An 8,370-nucleotide genomic window follows, 5' to 3' on the forward strand; every position below is an offset into this window, starting at 1 on the left:
GGCACCCCCGCTGAGGCTGCATCCCCTGGCTCTTTGTGATGGGCAAAAGTCACCCAGGTCTGCGGGGTAACGGAGCATCTAATGGGGATCCGCTGCGAGGATCAGCAGGTTTCACCGCATCGTCCTGGTGTCATCGCTGTCCCGCCAATCTGCCAGGCTCTGGGATGTCCAGTGCATCTCCCGGGGTTGCTGCAGGAGGTGGTGTTTGTCGCTGGGGTGAAAGATGGGGAGAAGTGGCACGCTTCTCCCCGGGTGAGAGAAGGGCTATGCAATAATGCAGCCCCCGGGTGCCACGCCACTGTGGTGTGTGATGTAGTGCCTGATCTGCCAGATAACTGGTATTGCATTTTTCCTTCTGACCCTTTAAGATCCTGAAAATGTGGTGCCAAGACCTACCTCAGAACAGTACAGTCCCACGGCCACGATCCTGACTCAAAGAAATCACCTCACAGTCCACAACTGTCAAGTAAAGCACACCTTCACCTTTATTGGTGCCAGGAGCACATAGGGGTTAGCACCTCCCTGTACGTGTCCAACAATTTTTGAGATTACAGGTCAATTATACCTTTTGGTTATCTGATAATAGTTACCACACGCGATGCATACTAACGGCACAGGTTCCTGATCTAGGGTCCATACAGGGTGAACCCCCAGGTGGACCTCTGGTACTTAGGTGGAGGTCCTCCCCTCACCCAAGCCCTTCTCGCCTTGTACATGGCAGTACCTTTTCTCTTACTGTTTATTTACTTTTATCTTATGAATACCATCTCTGCTTATAAGCTTATTTACGGAAGTAGAAGTATCGGCGCCTAATATGTTTTCAAAACAGGCCCCCACCTGCAAAGTCATGCTAGCATATCGCGCCTGTCTATCTCACTGCACTCACACTGTATTTCAACTGTCAGGCAATCGAACTAGCAAGCAGTGCCCAAACTCCCATTTCAATCCTGTCCTCAGTGAAGTCCGGTGAGGAACTGTTGCTGGTCACTCTCAGTACAATAACTGAGTTTCCATCTTTGTATGGAGCAACTCTTTCTTTCCCAGATTGTTTTTGGAAAGGAAGGCAATTGTTGATATATTTACTTTGGAACCCTGTTGCTCACGTAGAGTTTAAGCCTGGATTTTAAAGCCTCAGTTTTGCAGGATCTGCCACAGACAGTGGGAGGTTGAGGATTCCTCCAACAGCAGCAAGAGGGGGTCATTTGCAGATTGGCAGCTCTTGCTGTGCCTTCTGCTTCCTCCAGGAGCCCTGCGTTTGACAGTGCTTGCTGTGAGATAATGCAGATTTCTCACCAGGTTACTAAATTTTGGAATCCACTGGCAGGGACTTCCCTGGATGGCGCTCTCTAAAGTGCCAGCTGGGATTTACGTTTCTTTGCCCGTGCCAGGCTGAATCAAAACCTCTGACCCAAGCCTGGCTATTCATGGACCTCGGGCATTCAGGTATGTGGTGGTCAGCAGTGGCCCCTTCCCCAGAGGTGATCCCAGCGTGCCCCACCAGATGGCTGATGTGTGAGCCCAAAAGAGGGAGCATTAACCCTCTGTGAACAGCATTGGTGTGCAGCAGTGAATGCAGTCATTCTTTCCTGATAAGAAAAACACTGATTATCAAGGAAAAAAAGAAGCTTGAGGATAAAAAGGTCATTCTTTCTTATTCCTCTTATTCCTCAGGTGGGTCTCAGGCTCCTAACACACAGCTCTCTTACCTGCCTGCTGAGAAATGCCTGATGTGATGTATGCATTGTTTTCCCTGAGTTGCAGGTATTGCTCAGCAAACTGATCCACTCCAACAGAAAGGACAGCAGGCAGTGCAGCAGGTAGCCCCACGCAGGTCACCCAGAGAGCAGCTAAAAGACAGCCTTAGCCTCTGTCCTGTACTCCAGCAGGCCAGCCCCAGCTCTGATGTGGAGGTGGCCCAGGTGTCTGAAGCAATTTGGCAGAGGGCAGGAGTACAGGTTGGGGGGCAGAGCAGATGTTCCTCAGGCTTGCATTGTGATGGGAAGGTAGATGGAATGAGTCTTTTTAGCTCGATGGCTCTCAAGTTCACTGAGGAATTCCCTGAAGGAGACAAACCCAGATTGATCCTCGGTTTGTCCCAGAATCGAAGTAAGATGTGCTGGTTTCTATATGCCAGAAATTCAGGCAGGGATATGGAGCCAGCCCTGAGTGCTAGAACAGAATAACTGAAGCTTTAACACCCACCTATAACCATTTCAGTTTTAGGCAATTGTGCTTTGTAGGGCATACCTTCAATTTGGTGGCTCAGGGATTTGCAAACAGTGAGTCATAACTCCCTGGGGTCAAAAATGCAGCTGCTGAGGCACCAGGCATTGAAAAGTGTTGTCCAAGATAAAAGCAAAGCAAACCTCACTGCCCACGCACCCTTATCCTTCAAGGCTGAGTATCTCTATCACCCTCTTTGAAAACATGGACTCAAAATTATACAGGCTTCTTGTGGTTGCCATTGATACGGAATTTACTTCTTTTAGAGCAGACAAGAAGGGATTGCAAAAATCTGTGACTTGAAAGAGTTGAGGCAGATAGATCTGAAGCTAACAGGCAGCACCCTGTGCTTGCAGAGAGGTGGCTGGTGTTTGAGGAGGGAAGCACGCTGTGGGCCATGTCTGTGTCCTTCCCAGGAAGGTCCCAGAAGAGCACCTGGGTCTATGCAGACAACCCCTGGCCCTTCACATCCAGGACGGACCTGCAGGTCCTGGAGAGCATGCATGCAGCCAGTGTGGTTCGTGCCCATGGAGCACTGTCTTTGGGACACCTTTTGGCACTGACTCACTGCTAAGGAAGAAGCAACATGCGAGTCACCTGTCCCATAAAGTGTCCCACTCACAGTGGTCATGTGGCACCGGGCTGCTGTCCCATGACACATTCTGTGTACAACAACGGTGTGACATGGCCACCTTTGCCACAAAACGCCTGGTTGCAGAGCTCACGTGGCTGGTCCACCCCATCGCACAACACCCAGTGCAGAGAGGAGTGGTGGCATGCAGCCTGTGGGTCCTGCAGAGCATTCCAGGCACTGCCACCCATCAGCCTGTCCCCATGGCTTTAAAGCCATTAGTATAATGAGCTGAGAGGTCTCAGGCACACCAGACCTTTACTGTGAAGGCTTCAGAGCTTGGTAAGTAACAGCTTGCAGAACCTGCTGCTTTAGTAACGCACTGCACTAACAAAACCTTGATTCCTGAAGAAAGGCCAGTTCTGCAAAGGCCTGTGCTGGCTGTGCGCACCTCTCTCTGCACCTATTTTTATACCATTCCTATGGTTTAAAAACCTTTCAGAAATGTCCCGTGTTTAGAGGGACCCAGATCTGATGAAGTAACTGACTCACTCTGACCTCAGGCAAGTTACTTCACTCCCTGGATCATCTTCTCCACTTGAGTACTGAGAACAGTCATATGAAATTACCCAGCATACCTCCAGTGCAGCTGTAAAAAATTAATTAACTGGTATTTAGCACCGGCTGTAGAAGTGGGAAGGTGTTGGTGTGGCTGGAGAACTTCCTTAGCTGGGGAGGCCAGCTGGGAGTCCTGTGGAGGACACGGGTGATTGTCACTGTTTGTGTGACAGCCTTTTAGGATTATGGTCATCAGTAGGATGCAGGTGCCTCTCTGCGAGGCTGGACCATCAAAACACCCCTTTACCCTGTGACACTTGAACCTTCCATGGGCTTTGGTGTCCACCAGTCCAGGCTCCAGGTAACTGCAGTGGTGCCAAATGGGTAAGCATAAAGCTGCGTGGTGTCCATCTTACACTGTGCCAGCAGCATGTGCTTGTTGCTGCCTGCCTGTCTTACCAGGACCAGTGTAGGCACTAAGGGGATGTCCCCTGTGCTCAGCATGTTGTCCATAACCTCTGTAGGAGGGTGACTCAAAGGTAGAACAAGGGAGAGATTTGGACCTTCACGTCTCAGGGATTGAGCTGGCATCTAAGGGAAGATGCCAGTGTTGCCACTTCCCAGTATCAAAGAGATCACAGCTCTGCAGTGGTTTTGCGGCTCTTGCTGTTCAGCAGGGGGAAGCTGTCAAAAGACATTTCCTTTATATGTGCTCGTGTCTCCTGTGTCTGGTGTGAGGGAACATGGCAGAATCAGACTTTGCAGCACTGCAGGTTGGCCCCCACCCACACTGTGGGGCTCAGGCTTCAATGGCTGCATTTAGACCCTTTATCTGTGTTGGGTTTTTTGGTTTTGTTTTTGTTTTTTTAACATGTTCAACCTCCAGCAGCTGCATTTTTATCAGCAAGTACAGATGCTGGTAATCCCTTGCACTATATGCAATGTCCTCTGCATGCAGAAGCTCAGATTGGAGATCTACCATGAGATAACATGATTGCAGTTGCTTCCTACGGTTGGTATCTGGTGATCAAGTCTTGTCCAGAGCTAGTTTTTTGCTTTCATGTATTGCTGCTGTATGACTTAGAAATCAGCTGAGGATTGCAAAGGTGAAAGCATTAGTAGATTACCGGAGCAGTATTTGTACTGCAGGCAGGGATTAGAGAAGAGGGCAGACAAAAGACTACGGATGTACTCTTGCCAGTGGAAATGCATCTGTGGTCATGCAACAGCAGTAGATTTCTGATGAACAAAATGCCAGCAGTAGCAGGGTGAATCTGCTTTAGACAAGATAAAGGATGACAAAGCTTGGAATACAAAAGCAAGATATTGTGTGTTTACTGCATTTTAGTTCCCCTTTTTTATTTTTGTAAGTTAGACCATTATAATTATAATTATAATTTGAGGAAGCTGATCTGGAAAGCCAGAAGAAAACATTGTATAGCTAGTTGAGAGAGGACAGCTCTATGTAGGGATCTCCAGACAAGTCAGTTTTCACTGAGCAGTACAGCCACTGTGGGCTGGTGCTACATCTTTCTGGGCACAGAGGCAAAAAAGGGTCCCAGGACTGTGCCCAGAGAACGAGGAGGAGGGACAGCAGGACTCTGAAGAGCTGAAATATGCTGGATAAGAATCAGAAGAATGAGGAGGCTCTCCCCAAGCTTTTAATGTCACAAGTGGCCAGAGGTGGAGTAGCTGTGTGCCCATAGAAGAGGGTGAATGCATTAGGCACTGTAGGGAATGTCAGATGTTCACAGCTAATGTCAAGGATTTGTACGTACTACAGCTAAGGTGATGTGCTCCCTGGACCTCTCTGCAGGCCATTCCAGAAGGCAGCAACTAGCAGGTGTTACTGTATCCCTGTTCACTCTGCCGTCTTATAGACTTGGAAGAGAAAGGGAAGGTCCCTTTCCGTCCAAGAATAAAAGCAAAGAGATGGCATAATATATATATCATGTTTTATTGTCTGTAATCGGATCAGGAAGATTAGTACATAGAGATTAGATGTCACAAAGGGAAGAAAATCAAAGCAGGAGGCATTCTGACTTCCCAATTTAGAGGGAAAAGTGCATGAAACAGATTGAGGTTTTTGCAATGGTGAATGTCTTAAGACCTGTCACTATAACTTTAAGAGATCCACTTGTGTGAAGGTCCTTCAAGGACAGAGAATGGATTTCTTCAGAGCAGTGTTAGTGATTGGAAACAAATGCCATTGGGTTTCAAACTGATCCATTTTTATGGGTTTTCCTTGGGTTTTGTTGTTATCAAATAAATGGTCAGATGAGGAATACAGTTTTGTTCACAGGCTCTGAAACCTAGTGTGCTGGGCTGCTCACTGCACCATGTTCTGGTTTCTCCCAGGCCACATGTTTATTCTTGTGGGGAGGTGCATGCGTGTGTGTGTCCATAAGGCTAAGCAAAACACAAAAGCCATGGCTCAGTACTTCCTTTTGCCACTTTCTCACCACTGTCCGTCTACTTTCGTTCTGCCACTCCAAGCGTAACTCTCATCTGTGCCAAAAGACAGGCATCCAGCCTGGATAGCAAGGACCTCTCTGCTGACGTTGTCCTCCTGAGTGCCAGGATTCGTATGCTCTTCAAGGCAGGCAGGATCTTGCCTCGTCAGTCTGAGAAAATGCTGCATTCCCACAGAGGATGAGAAACTCATCACAAACGGCTATTGCATGACACAGCTGTTGGTCATGCCAAGAAAGCTAGCAAGTGACATGGGAACTTGGCATGAGGTTATTGTCTGCGTAACAAAGGTATGTAATAGATGCCAGGATTGCTCTGTGGTAGAAAAGGAAGGAGGAAATTTCACCCACAGTTTTTGATTGCTTTTCATATTGTGTAAAGAGAAAGAAAAAAGGAAACTTAGGAAAAGAGAGCCAAGGAACAGTCTAACTCACCATTAATGCCTGCTCATAACAGCCCAGCGTGTTGGTCTCCTGTTACAGGAAAATGGACTGGAGCAAGCCAGTGCTCTGTTCCACCAGCTGCTGATAAGCCCAGGGCCCACAGTCCTGTGGTGGAGCTGAGAGGATACTTTCTTCCCCACCTGAAGAAATCATGTGTGTTTGAGAGGCTTTTCTCCATCATTTCACTAATCAAAGCTTTTCCTCTTTTATCCAGTCTGCGTTTTAACTAGCACCAAGTTCTGGAGCCCTTTGTATCTGATGGGGCACCTTAAAAGCACTAATAAATGAGATGTCACAGGCTCCCCTCTCTTGTGGGATGGATTGGTAACAGTCACTCAGTCCTGCAGGTGGAGAACTGAAGGTACAAAACTGGTAATGAACTTGCTGGCATCACACGAGGAGAGCCCAGCACCCCAGCCTCCCATTCACCTTCTCCTAGTCTTCATTTCCACAACTTTTACCAGCACAAGGACTGGCAGCCGTGTCCTGCCTCATCCACACCTTCCCTTGCATGACGTGTGCCCTGCATGAAGCCAGTTCAGTGCACTAAGCGGGCAGAAAATTTAACCATGCTGCTTTTGTTGGTAGTTATCAGCAGATTTAGCGCTCAAGTGACTCAGGGCAGGCTCAGTCAAGTGTTAGCACTGGCATAGTGGAGGGTGAGTGTGATGGTGTGGCGAGTACCTGAAGTTGGCTTGGGCTGGTCTGCCCTTTGCAGCAGAGGTGATTCCCACTGCAGGCAGCACACAGGCTTCTCTGGGCAACAGAGATGCCAAATCAGGCTCACGCGCCTATGCCATTGTTGCCTGATTTTTCTAAAGCAGGACACCATAAGGATACCCTGCATGCTTTGTGGTAAGATACTCCTCTGGTGGGACTCAGGCCAGACCCGACAGGTAACGATGATGTGAACAGCATGCTTGCTACGCTGTGCTGTCTTTACACTATTGATCTCAAACTGCTTTGTGAGCATTAATGAATCAAACCTTGCAGCATCTTTCTGAGGTGACCGTTCCTGTTTCCAGGTGACTCACAGGGAAACTCTGTTACCCTACAGAGGAGGCAGGTGATTCGTGTAACAGTATGTAGCAGATTTGTCTTGGGACAGAAGGAAAACCGAAGGTCTTCTGACTGCCAGTTCTGTGATCTCCCTGCAAATCACAGTCCCCATCTCTTACAGAGCTGGAAGCAGTCTGCTGTATATTGCTCAGAAGTGATTTTCTTTTTAATGTAGCTATAAGTAGCTTCAGCCCTTTTAGCTCTAATTAGCTCTAAAAATACTTCTCTTCCTTAGTCGCTTTCCTGACTTCACAGGCTAACTAAACACACAACAGTCATGTGAATCCAAGAGAATATCCAAGTAATTGCTGAATAATAAAATGAACTTGCTGCCAATGTGCAGGGTAGAAAATATGGGTATCTCTGGTATGACCAGGGTGGCCAACGTCCCATGGATTCAGGTGCTAGAGAGTTTACCTAGTCCCATTTTACTCGCCTGCAGTATTGCTCTTGGAACTGGTAATTGCTCGATTAATCAACCTGAATGTATCTTTAATTGTCATCCTTTACTTTTTTGTCTTTTTTTTTCCTGACAAATGCTGTTGCTACAACCTCACTCCAGATCCCAGCTGCAAATAAAAAGATGCCAAAGCACAGATTTGTGCCCTTGTGTGCCCATCCTTTGTAAGTGAAAGCATGAAAAGCTCTCCAGCCCTCTCCCCCTCCCCTCGGGACCGCGAGGGCGGGCGCAGGGCGGGGCGTGGCGGGAGGCCGCGGCGACAGCGAGTCCCCTCCCACCTCCCCACCCCGTGCTAGGGCGGGCACAGCGGCTTGTGCGGTACCACAGGCACCATCTGGGCTCCCAACAGGCGCGCTCGGCCCGGGCCCGCCTCCCGCGGAGAAGCTGCCGGTTCCAGCGGCAGGCAGCCGGGCCCCAGAGCCGGTACGGGGCGCGGCTACGCGGCTGCCTCGGCGACCCAAGATGGCGGCCGAGAGCCCGCGGTCACGTGACGCGAGCGCCACCACTCCCCTTCCACCACCAACCCCCCCGCCGGCTGCCGGGCGGCGTGCTGACGTCAGGGCCAGCGGGCGGGCCCCGTGACC

This window comes from Falco naumanni, chromosome 4 (genome assembly GCF_017639655.2).
Source record: "Falco naumanni isolate bFalNau1 chromosome 4, bFalNau1.pat, whole genome shotgun sequence".
Taxonomy (NCBI): domain Eukaryota; kingdom Metazoa; phylum Chordata; class Aves; order Falconiformes; family Falconidae; genus Falco; species Falco naumanni.